This window comes from Gobius niger (genome assembly GCF_951799975.1).
Source record: "Gobius niger genome assembly, chromosome: 4".
NCBI classification, from domain to species: Eukaryota; Metazoa; Chordata; class Actinopteri; order Gobiiformes; family Gobiidae; genus Gobius; species Gobius niger.
Genome location: NC_136855.1, coordinates 12,488,136 through 12,501,845, shown reverse-complemented (window position 1 = coordinate 12,501,845; position 13,710 = coordinate 12,488,136). Strand labels below are relative to the sequence as shown.

Genomic DNA, 13,710 nt, shown 5'->3' with positions numbered 1-13,710 from the left:
TAATGTAGTACATAGTACTAGCAACGTAATTACATTGTACTTACAGTTTATTTACACAGCATTAAGCCCGTCTGAATTGTAATAGGATGGAGCGTGAGATCGACAGACGGATCGGTGCGGCGTCAGCAGTGATGCGGTCGCTGTATCGGTCTGTTGTGGTGAAGAGGGAGCTGAGTCGGGGCAAAGCTCTCGATTTATCGATCGATCTACGTTCCCACCCTCACCTATGGTCATGAGATTTGGGTCATGACCGAAAGGACAAGATCGCGAATACAGGCGGCCGAAATGATTTTCCTTCGCAGGGTGGCTGGGCGCACCCTCCGAGATCGGGTGAGGAGCTCAGTTACCCGGGAGGAGCTCGGAGTAGAGTCGCTGCTCCTTCACGTCGAAAGGAGCCAGCTGAGGTGGCTCGGGCATCTGTTCCGGATGCCTCCTGGTCGCCTCCCTGGTCGCCTCCCGCGCAAAATGTGTTTTGCTTCATTCCAATATGAACCAGATAGTGATAAAGCCACACATTTAATGAACTTTTGTGGTTCCAGACAGTGTTCACCTGAATTACATTGCTGATGTTCTGTAACTACATCACAACAAAACCACTTTAAAGCTTTATTTACACATGTATTATTTTAATAACGATGTAAGTACAGTGTAGTTACAGTATTAATATTGGGTAAATATAGTATAATTATACTGTACCTACTATGTAGATACAGTGTAAATACGTTATTACAATTCAGACGGGCTTAATGCTATGTAATTAAACTGTAAGTACAATGTAATTACGTTGCTAGTACTATGTACTACATTATATCTACAGTATTTGAAGGATTTATTACATGTCATTTACATGTTTATTACATCTTTTTAACATTATTTTACACTGTAATTACAATATAGTTACCCTGTAAGTACTGTGTAAGTATTCTGTAATTACACTGTATTAAAATCGAGTGTTTATTACATGTAATTACATCGTAATTACATTGGATTTATATCTTTATTACACTATATGTACACTGTATGTACACTGTATGTAGAGGTCTGTAATCTAAAGTGTTACCATAAATTCTGTTAAACTAATGGAACTTGTGCCCTTTTTCAATGGAACTTATCTGTGTGTCTTAAAGCTAAGGTTAAAAACCTCTCTCTGCTACATTCGCATAATAAATGAGAGTCTAAATGATTACAAAGTATACATAGACCATGTAGAAATGTATATGTAAAGTAACATTTGGACTTCAACAAATATCAAATATCATCAAACATCAAATATGACTACATTTATAACATAAAAACAATCTTTGACGACATGATAACATTAATTTAATATCAAACATTTAGCTGCAGATGTTGAATTATATTGTATATATTGTATTTTACAGAAGTATCAACTGAAAATCTCAAGAAAGGGTGGAATTTCCAAACCACAAAGCACCGCCTGATGTGGGCGTGGTCAGATAGTTTGCGAGTATTTAAAGAAGATGTTGCGCTTGGATGGCATTTCTTTGTCCACTCGAGACTGAAGCCACACCACCTGCTGAAGATGTTTGTCAAAGCGTTCATTCTGCTCGTGGGCTTGTCCACAGGTGAGATTACACTTTTTTGTTTTCAGTCTAAATTTCAAGCCATTAGAGTAATATCAAATCGATTAATTGTCTTCTATTTATTCATTATTATTATTATTATTATTATTATTATTATTATTATTATTATTATTATTATTATTATTATTATTATTTTCCTCGTCTTTACAGACTTTATGAATTTGATATTCATGGTTAGTTACCATAAAGAAGAAAGTATGGTCAGTCAAAAGTGTTTTTCTCAAAGTGGCTCTTATGGTTTCAGTGCCAGAAGTATTACACAAACCATTTTTGGAATTTAAGAAATGAAAAAACAGCTTTTGTTCAGCTCAGAATTAGTGATAATATTTTTCTCCCGCTAAGAGAAGAGCCCAGGTCTTTATTATTATTATTATTATTATTATTATTTCATTGGAAATTGATCAAGTGACTGACTGACTGATTATATTAGTATGGAGTATTTTGAAAGCAAACTTTCCACTGCAACTGTGTTAATGTTTTTCCGCAGCCTACACATTGAAGTGCTATAATTGCGCAGGCAAAGGCTGCAAAGACACTTTGGTTTGCCCAAATGTACCGGGCGTTCCAGTTCTTGATCGATGTGCTACTGTTGAACAGGGCGGTGAGGCATTTTATCTGCTCTGATCATTCTGCTCCTGAGATTGAAATGATTATAACTTGTGTTTTTACATTTCTCAGGAAATGTCGTAAAGAGCTGCATGACTCAGGCTTTGTGTATTGACCCCATAGTCTGCTGTTCTACAGACCTGTGCAACGGCGCTGTCACGACTGGCCCCGCTTTGGCCCTGCTCCTGCTCTCCTCTGCCATTTTTACTCTGTTTCTGTAACGGTTTAACACCTTTTCATTTCAGACAATACATGAAGTTGTATTTGTCAATTCTTTTTACTTTTTGTTATCCGGATGTTCCAAAGCATTATTTTGTCCAGTGAGTGATCAAACGCAATCATGAAGGTATTGTTTGAGCAGAAAATAAAATGGATTTCTAAACATAATGCCAGAGTTTAAATGGTTCACCATGTTTGTTGTTATTTCCCTCAACACTTTCCTCTGCCAAAGATGGAATAAAGGTCTAAAATGTGCAGCTACAATAATGACATGTGTCTATGCCAGTGTTTACAATAGAAACGTCACAAGGCACCCCAACAAACAAAAAATGTCACAAAAAGTATATTTATTAAAATATAGTGAACATCTCATCAAAGTCTGTTCACTTAGTGTGAAATCTGTGTGGGCGACAAGTTCAGTTTAATTCATAGTATATATGCAGTATTTTATCTATTAGTATTTGTTCATAAGTGATTTAACTGCTGAATTCATAATGTAGAATTAAGCTAAAATGACTGTATTGCATTTGGGTTTGTCAAATTAATGGTGTGAATAAGTTTATTTTTAGAGCTTGTAGTTCAAAAACTCCACATTGTGGTTTTATGCAAATGTGCACACTGTGCTAGAGCAGAGAGTTTTAAGCCGACATTTGAACAAACTGTTACATACTTTAGTTAGTACCTTTTACATTGGAGTCCTGTAGAGGTTTTTTCCTCACTGAAAAGACACAAGTTATACAAGAGAAACTAGCTTAGTGGCCCCACACTCTGCCTGCTCAGTTAAGCACAACAAACGTGGGGCCCTGCAGATCCTGCCATTATGGTGCCATTGCTATAAACTGCCAATTGCCTCGACTCATTGTCTTATCGTGTGGTGGGGACAGTTTTTAATACCACTAGGCTTTTTTTCTGGTGAAATCTCCTTGGCACCCCTGATGATTTCTTGCGGCACCTTACCCTGGTTGAGAAACACTGGTCAGTTACATAATGCACAGGATTCAGGAAAAAATAGCATCCTGGTTATTGATACCACTATTTAATTAAAGCATTGATCCAGTGATTGACTCAAATACCAACAGTTTGTAGGTTCTGAGCCAGTGTGCTGGATCAAACCGCAAGAATAATAACTCAAATACTGACCCGGAGAATATGGGGTTTTAGGTTCATGTACTTTACTAAAAGTGAACAGCCTTAAAAAAGAAAAAAAGCCCATTTGTAGCAACTCATGTAAGAAACAGTGTCCAGTAAAAGTAATGATCAAAGTCTATATAATAATGTCAGTGTGTGTCAGTGTTTTCTGGCCAGTTCACACATTTCTGATTTCCAGTTCAAGACTTTTTCAAATCCGCTGGTGCAGTTCTGGTGATCCTCAAAGGCCAGGGTGATTTCCTCCTCTGTCGACATCACAAACTGACGACTCATTACACAATGAAGAGATATTTCATGAATCATTTGAACAGTGTGTGATTGGTTCTCCGCTCGGCTCTCCTGACAGCAGCAAAAAGCGACAAACTTCTGGGCTCTAAAAACATCACAATCAGATAGTCGGGCAAACTTCTTTGGCATTTGTTTGTGCACATTTTTTCTAAACATTTCCAACACAGACGTCGGCCCAAGAACCTTTTTTGTACACTGGAAAACTCCTGCACAACGTAGAGCTTACGCAAACATATACATCTTATCTGGTCTTGAATAAACTAGGTTTAAAGAGACTATACACAGTTTAAAAATGTTAAAACTAAGTATTTTCCTCCCCCTACATGTTCCAGCCATGTCCTAGTGCAGGGGTGTCCAAAGTGCGGCCCGGGGGCCAAATGCGGCCCTCAGACCAATTTATGGTGGCTGTAGGGATGTTACTGGATGTCCCGTGAAGGCAGGCGAGGAGGCATCAAACTCGTGCTCAAAAAATGATTTATTTACAAAAAACATGCAAAATAAAGCGAAACAAAAAAGCGTAGGACTTAAAGAAACAAAGGAGACAAACACAAAAAACTGGGTCCAGCCTCACGGCAAGCTGCTCTTTCCTTGACAATCACAACCTACCAAGATTAGTAGTGCCCCACCTGGTATGGTAGCAACCACTCCACAGGGAAGGGAGGTGGGCAAGTGGTCTTTAACGTAACCAAACCAAAACAAAGATAAGCAATAAACAATCATAACTTATACAAACAATAATCAAATCATATTAAAGCAATATACTTGACGACAGGAACCTTAACGAAACCATACATAACAAATGAAACATGACATCCCCCCCTTTAAATCAATCCCAGTGCTGCAGCCCAACATCCCCAGGTGTCCCCACTGATCACCCAGCTGAGCTGACAGCACTAAACCAATCAGAACAAACTAAATTAGACCAAACAATACAAAAAGCAAAATAACAGACCACTCCCACATACAGTGAAAGGTGGGGTGAAAGCCCCCCTTTCACAGTGGCCCTCGGCCTCTTGCTGTATCGGTGCACATCACCAGAGATGGACCTTTTTATTTGAAATGTAATAATTCTATACAATTCTAACCGAACAACTAACATTTTATTGTGAGACAGAGCTGGCATGAAGGTTTTAAGCTTAAATAGAGGTATGGGGCACAATTTAAACCTCTGCTAGTCGAAGGTTTTGCGGCACTAACTACTGATCTACGGCCCTTCACCCCGTGTACGCTTCAATATGCGGCCCCCCATAAAAAAGTTTGGACACCCCTGTCCTAGTGTGTAGAATGAGCTCAGACCTGTTCACCACAACTGCCTCTAAAATCCTTCACTATCACTCAACAAGGTGTTAATTCTTAACTTAATATAGAAGCTGCAGTTCCGCATAAGACCTGAAGTGGCAGTAGTGAGCATAAAATGACTAACTTGCATCCAGCCTCTTTAAGTAAGGAAGTATTTAAAATTACGCCTTGATTTTAGAGACTCAAAGCTCAACAAATCAGGTTAGAAATGAGATCTTTAAAAACATTCTTCAAAACATAGGCCCTATACCTGATTTTTTTTAATTCACTTTGTTTGCTTTCATTATTTGTAATTAATTGCTGTCCAAACTAATTTCAAACTTTCTTAACACATTTCTAACATCCCGATAAGTCACAGGGATAAGTTTATAAGGACGTTTTAGGGCCACTTTTCAGTGTCACTGTCACAGTGATGTCAACAAAAAACAGCCTGTTTTTAAACACAATTAAAAAGAATAGCTGTAACATGGAAGAACTGTATCCTCCTGTCCTGCCTCTTTAATTTTGGGTGTGTTTTTTCATGGTTGCATCTCAGTTCATCAAATACGTAGCTCCTATGTCCTGATTCTAGCTCACGTGATCAGGTCAACTGTTGATCCATATGCAAGACCTAGAGCTTCAGCAGCATTTGCCCAATCCGACCGTCCTCACCCAGGGCGGAAACAACATCAACAACAGCTGGTTCATGAAAAACTGCTTGCATCGTATTGGACTCTTCCTGTCTCTGTCGAGTGTAGATGTGCTTTCTGACTGCTCCTGGCTTTCATGCTTTTTCCTGCCTCTGCAAGTGTCTTTGTTTGACTCTTGTTTCTCTTGGATCACCTGCTCTCTGTCCTCCCGGACCACTAAACTATGGAATTGATTAACTGGAATCTCAGCTAAATTGATACAGTTTTTTCACAAAGTGAGGCCACAGAGGAGGTTGTCTTCCCTGACTGGATTTTGACAGGATGTTGGAGTATGTGGATCATTTGCCGAGCGGTCCTGTCGGTTATTTGGTCTCTTGATAGCTGGGTATGGACTGGGCTATGCCCTGATTTATCATAAAGTCGTAAAGTTGACAGCTTGCACGACGCTGCTGTGGCTTGAAATGAACGAGGACTTTGGAGCGGGGAGTGACCGAGTGATGGAATTACACCAGAAAGTAAAGCACAACGATGGACTGTTGTATTCGACCTGGCAGCTCGCTGTGGAGACGGACAATAGGAGGACTATATCTCGGGATGAACTGTGAAGGAACTACCTGCTCTGGAGAACTGCTGAGACCAAGAAAAAGTAAATTTACTATAAATTGATGAACTAATACTGGAGTAAATATTTTCGTCCTGAGAGGAGATTGAAGCAGCTGGACCTCTTATCTCTCCTATTTCGTCAACATTCCCCACTCAAGGTCAAGTCACGGAGCTAAACCAGATACAGACTGAGGCTTCTGCGACTATATTTACAAACATTATTTCAGAACATTCATTTCAAGGACTATGCAAATAACTGCACACACATCTCCTCTCTAACCACGCCCCAAATCCGTCTGCGTTCACAAACTTTTTTTTTCCCAACTCCCCACCCTCCAGTCGACAGGCGGGCGCCCCTCCCCAACAAAAAATTCCAGCGCCTGCCCAGGTATAATGTGTATTTCCCATGTCTTGATGTTTCTATAAGTGCTTTGCCTTCACTTGACCTGATTGTAATTTCGCATATCTTCTTTTGTGAGGCACATTGAGTTGCCTTGTGTACGAAATGTCGGTATAAATAAAGTTGCCTTGCCTTGCCTTGGACTACAAAAACATTCCTTCTTCAGCCACTGAATTTAACCCCTTCAACCCGATGGTCCAAAAAAAAAAAAAAAAAATATTTGGTCCGGCCTTTTGGAGGCACTTTGTGACAAGGGGGCGCCCTTCCAACCTTCTCAGTGTAAATGTGAATTGACTTTCTTCAGAGTTTGACTTTAGGCCAGACACCATGAGTGACGGTAACATGGCGCTAAATTCAATGTGCTCTTTGTTTCCTGTAAAAGCCCTCCTTGCTCTTCAGTCACAGAGTGACAGGTGAAAAAGGAAGTCCTGGAGACTTTGCTTAAAACAGAACTTCAGACTTCTGCTGGTTATAAGGGTTATATCATATTCTGACACTCAAAAATATGGTAAAAACAAAAAATATAGAAGAAATTATTATTACAATTAAAAGAAACAAAGACAAACACAGATGCACATGACAACTCAATGTGCCTCACAGCAACATCAAACACAATAAAAAATACAATAAAAAGCATTAAAAACATGATCAAAATCAATAAGTTGATTTGATAAAATTACATTAGAAAAATGTGTATACTAAAATGCATTAAAATACAATCATTTAAGAGCAAAGAGGCCTCAGCCTTTTTTCTGAAAATAAAGGGCTCACTATTTAACGTCATGTTTCTGTCACTCACGGTGTCTGACCCACAGTGTGACTCTGAAGCCAATCAAATCACAGTGACTCAGAGTGGGCTGGGCTCAAATGTGACCAAATGCCAAGATCCAAGCTCTAAGACAAAAATTATTAAACATCACGTTGGATGTTCTTAATTGGAGCAAATGTCTGTGTTCATTTAAGAATTGTTATTATTTTTTAACCTAGAGCTAACAGCTATTAAAAAAGCAATGACAACTAGAAACTCTTCAAATTGCATAATCAAATTTGCATAAAGTGGTAAAATGCATAAAATGTCATGTTGCATAAACTGCATAAAGTGGTAAAATGCATGAATGGGATAATTCGCATAAATTATGTAAATTGCATAAACGCTTTAAAATTCATAAATCCTAAATGGCATAAACTCTTAAGTTGCATAAATGCTTTAAATGCATAAACTGGTTAAATCCCATAAAGTGGTTAATTTGCATAAATTATTAATGTTGCATAAACTTTTATATTGCATAAACTGGTCAAACTGTTGAAATGGCCTCAGTGCTTGATTGGCAGAAGCTGCACAAATGGCTGAAAGGCCTGGAGTCTCCCCATTGGCTGGATTCCCCCCATACACACCAATGCAAAAATTTCAAACTCTCATATAAAAAAACTGGAAATCTGCAGAAGGCCAATTTTTTCTCAAAACCCACAAGTTGCAGAAGCTGAACATGCACAAAGTGCAGAAATTGCAGAAATTTCTGAAAAAAGTGCAGAAAAGCATGGATTTGCGGCAGCCCCATTATCAGTCAATGGGAAAAATCTCCGACATTTTGGCCGATTGCGGAAAAAACGTAAGTTGCAGAAGTCCCAAAAGTAATAGCACCCTTCTCCTCAACATGCGGAACGTTTTGATGCATAACTTGCATAAATTGCACAAAGCATGAAGGTGCTGAAAGCTCTAGAAAATCGGGAAAAAGATGGAAGAGGAATAATAACTAGAAATGCAATGGCTGCGCCATTGCGATTGACTGCGGAAATGCGGGAAGCGAATGCAGAAATTGCATAAACTCTTCAAATTGCATAATCAAATTTGCATAAAGTGGTAAAATGCATGAATGGGTTAATTTGCATAAATTATGTAAATTGCATAAACTCTTTAAAATTCATAAATCCTAAATGGCATAAACTCGTCAGTTGCATAAACGCTTTAAAATGCATTAACTGGTTAAATCCCATAAAGTGGTTACTTTGCATAAATTATTAATATTGCATAAACTTTTTAAATTCCATAAACTGGTCAAACTGTTGAAAGTCCTTGATTGGCAGAAGCTGCACAAATGGCTGAAAGGCCTGGAGTCTCCCCATTGGCTGGATTCCCCCATACACACCAATGCAAAAATTTCAAACTCCCGTATAAAAAAACTAGAAAACTGCAGAAGGCCAATTTTTTCTCAAAACCCACAAGTTGCATAAGCTGAACATGCACAAAGTGCAGAAATTGCAGAAAATGCAGATAAAAGTGCAGAAAAGCATGGATTTGCGGCAGCCCCATTATAAGTCAATGGGAAAAATCTCCGACATTTTGGCCGATTGCGGAAAAAACGTAAGTTGCAGAAGTCCCAAAAGTAATAGCACCCTTCTCCTCAACATGCGGAACGTTTTGATGCATAACTTGCATAAATTGCACAAAGCATGAAGGTGCTGAAAGCTCTAGAAAATCGGGAAAAAGATGGAAGAGGAATAATAACTAGAAAATTTTGCAATTGCTGCGCAATTGCGATTGACTGCGGAATCGTAGGCTACTAATGCAGAAATTGCAAAAATTGCATAAAAATTGTGAAAAAATTCATAATCGTATGAGAGTGCTTTCATCGTGAAAATCCCCATTTAGTTGCATTATACTGCTTTACATGTGAAAATCCCTATTAAGTTGCATTATAGTGCTTTTATTGTGAAAATCCCTATTAAGTTGCAATATACTGTTTTTATTGTGAAAATCCCTATTAAGTTGCATTATAGTGCTTTTATTGTGAAAATCCCTATTAAGTTGCAATATACTGCTTTTATTGTGAAAATCCCTATTAAGTTGCATTATACTGCTTTATATGTGAAAATCCCTATTAAGTTACATTATACTGCTTTTATATGTGAAAATCCCTATTAAGTTACATTATAGTGCTTTTATTGTGAAAATCCCTATTAAGTTGCATTATAGTGCTTTACATGCGAAAATCCCTATTAAGTTGCAATATACTGCTTTTATTGTGAAAATCCCTATTAAGTTGCATTATAGTGCTTTACATGCGAAAACCCCTATTAAGTTGCATTATACTGCTTTTATTGTGAAAATCCCAATTAAGTTGCATTACAGTACATTATATGTGAAAATCCCTATTAAGTTGCAATATAGTGCTTTACATGTGAAAATCCCTATTAAGTTGCAATATACTGCGTTTATTGTGAAAATCCCTATTAAGTTGCATTATACTGCTTTACATGTGAAAATCCCTATTAAGTTGCATTATAGTGCTTTACATGTGAAAATCCCTATTAAGTTGCATTATAGTGCTTTATATGCAAAAATCCCTATTAAGTTGCATTATAGTGCTTTATATGCAAAAATCCCTATTAAGTTGCATTATAGTGCTTTTATTGTGAAAATCCCTATTAAGTTGCATTATATTGCTTTACATGTGAAAATCCCTATTAAGTTGCATTATAGTGCTTTACATGTGAAAATCCCTATTAAGTTGCATTATACTGCTTTACATGTGAAAATCCCTATTAAGTTACATTATAGTGCTTTTATTGTGAAAATCCCTATTTAGTTGCATAATTGTGTTGTAATTGCAAAAATCCCTATTTTGTTGCAGAAACTGTAAAAACTGTTGAAATTGCAGAAACTTGACATTGTATAAAGTCTTAACTTTGTATAAACTGTTTAAATCACTCACAGACTTCACTGTATCAGAAATCCTATTAAAATGAATGGGGAGCCTTCCCCATACAAATCAATGGCAGAATTCCCAAGCCCGTAGAAAAAAACTGGAAAACTGTAGAACTCAATTTTTTTCTGAAAACTGACAAGTTGTGGACCTGAACAATCACAAACTGCAGAAATTGCCAAAAAAATGGAAAAAGTTGCAGAAAAACATCAATTTGCGGAAGCCCCATTATAAGTCAATGGGAAAAATCGGCCGATTTTTGGCCGATTGCGGAAAAACCGGAAGTTGCAGAATTCCCAAAAGTAATCGCAGGATTCTCTCCAACATGCGGAACGTTTTGATGTATAACTTGTGGAAATCGCTAAAATTGTGAAAGTTGTGAAAGCTGTAGAAAATTTGGAAAAAAATATAATAATAATAATAATAACTAGAAAATTTTGCAATTGCTGCGCAATTGCGATTGACTGCGGAATCGTAGGCTACTAATGCAGAAATTGCAAAAATTGCATAAAAATTGTGAAAAAATTCATTATTGTATGAGAGTGCTTTCATCGTGAAAATCCCCATTTAGTTGCATTATACTGCTTTACATGTGAAAATCCCTATTAAGTTGCATTATAGTGCTTTTATTGTGAAAATCCCTATTAAGTTGCAATATACTGCTTTTATTGTGAAAATCCCTATTAAGTTGCATTATAGTGCTTTTATTGTGAAAATCCCTATTAAGTTGCTTTATAGTGCTTTACATGCGAAAATCCCTATTAAGTTGCAATATACTGCTTTTATTGTGAAAATCCCTATTAAGTTGCATTATACTGCTTTATATGTGAAAATCCCTATTAAGTTACATTATAGTGCTTTTATTGTGAAAATCCCTATTAAGTTGCATTATAGTGCTTTACATGCGAAAATCCCTATTAAGTTGCAATATACTGCTTTTATTGTGAAAATCCCTATTAAGTTGCATTATAGTGCTTTACATGCGAAAATCCCTATTAAGTTGCATTATACTGCTTTTATTGTGAAAATCCCAATTAAGTTGCATTATAGTGCTTTTATTGTGAAAATCCCTATTAAGTTGCATTATAGTGCTTTTATTGTGAAAATCCCTATTAAGTTGCATTATAGTGCTTTTATTGTGAAAATCCCTATTAAGTTGCATTATAGTGCTTTACATGCGAAAATCCCTATTAAGTTGCATTATACTGCTTTTATTGTGAAAATCCCAATTAAGTTGCATTACAGTACATTATATGTGAAAATCCCTATTAAGTTGCAATATACTGCGTTTATTGTGAAAATCCCTATTAAGTTGCATTATAGTGCTTTACATGTGAAAATCCCTATTAAGTTACATTATAGTGCTTTTATTGTGAAAATCCCTATTTAGTTGCATAATTGTGTTGTAATTGCAAAAATCCCTATTTTGTTGCAGAAACTGTAAAAACGGTTGAAATTGCAGAAACTCTTGACATTGTATAAAGTCTTAACATTGTATAAACTGTTTAAATCACTCACAGACTTCACTGTATCAGAATTCCTATTAAAATGAATGAGGAGCCTTCCCCATACAAATCAATGGCAGAATTCCCAAGCCCGTAGAAAAAAACTGGAAAACTGTAGAACTCAAATTTTTTCTGAAAACTGACAAGTTGTGGAACCTGAACAAGCACAAACTGCAGAAATTGCCAAAAAAATGGGAAAAGTTGCAGAAAAACATCAATTTGCGGAAGCCCCATTATAAGTCAATGGGAAAAATCGGCCGATTTTTGGCCGATTGCGGAAAAACCGGAAGTTGCAGAATTCCCAAAAGTAATAGCAGGATTCTCTCCAACATGCGGAACGTTTTGATGTATAACTTGTGGAAATCGCTGAAATTGTGAAAGTTTTGAAAGCTGTAGAAAATTTGGAAAAAAATATAATAATAATAATAACTAGAAAATTTTGGCTACTAATGCAGAAATTGCATAAAAGTTGTGAAAAAATTCAGAATTGCATAAGAGTGCTTTTATTGTGAAAATCCTCATTTAGTTGCATAATACTGCTTTACATGTGAAAATCCTCATTTACTTGCATAATAGTGCTTTATATACGAAAATCCCTATTAAGTTGCATAATAGTGCTTTATATGTGAAAATCCCTATTAAGTTGCATTATACTGCTTTATATACGAAAATCCCTATTAAGTTGCATCATAGTGCTTTATATGTGAAAATCCCTATTAAGTTGCATCATAGTGCTTTATATGCGAAAATCCCTATTAAGTTGCATTATACTGCTTTATATGCGAAAATCCCTATCAAGTTGCATTATACTGCTTTACATGTGAAAATCCCTATTAAGTTGCATTATAGTGCTTTATATGCGAAAATCCCTATTAAGTTGCATTATAGTGCTTTACATGTGAAAATCCCTATTTAGTTGCAAAATACTGCTTTATATGTGAAAATCCCTATTAAGTTGCATTATACTGCTTTATATGCGAAAATCCCTATTAAGTTGCATTATAGTGCTTTATATGTAAAAATCCCTATTAAGTTGCATTATAGTGCTTTATATGCGAAAATCCCTATGAAGTTGCTTTATAGTGCTTTATATGTGAAAATCCCTATTAAGTTGCATTATACTGCTTTACATGTGCAAATCCCTATTAAGTTGCATTATAGTGCTTTACATGTGAAAATCCCTATGAAGTTGCATTATACTGCTTTACATGTGAAAATCCCTTTTAAGTTGCATTATAGTGCTTTACATGTGAAAATCCCTATGAAGTTGCATTATAGTGCTTTATATGTGAAAATCCCTAATAAGTTGCATTATACTGCTTTATATGCGAAAATCCCTATTAAGTTGCATTATAGTGCTTTACATGTGAAAATCCCTATTAAGTTGCATTATAGTGCTTTATATGTGAAAATCCCTATTAAGTTGCATTATACTGCTTTACATGTGAAAATCCCTATTAAGTTGCATTATAGTGCTTTATATGTGAAAATCCCTATTAAGTTGCATTATAGTGCTTTATATGTGAAAATCCCTATTAAGTTGCATTATACTGCTTTACATGTGAAAATCCCTATTAAGTTGCATTATACTGCTTTATATGCGAAAATCCCTATTAAGTTGCATTATACTGCTTTATATGCGAAAATCCCTATTAAGTTGCATTATAGTGCTTTATATGTGAAAATCCCTATTAAGTTGCATTA

General features: G+C 36.3%; 1 long non-coding RNA gene across 1 annotated transcript in view; it reads left to right on the top strand.

Moving 5' to 3' along the window:
* Positions 1 to 1,510: 1,510 nt before the first annotated feature.
* Positions 1,511 to 13,710, top strand: part of LOC306962185 — a 109,804-nt gene continuing 97,604 nt past the window's right edge. The window contains exons 1-2 of the long non-coding RNA XR_013792810.1: positions 1,511 to 1,586; positions 2,092 to 2,205. This is a non-coding gene — a long non-coding RNA (uncharacterized lncRNA). The remainder of the gene's footprint in view (positions 1,587 to 2,091; positions 2,206 to 13,710) is intronic.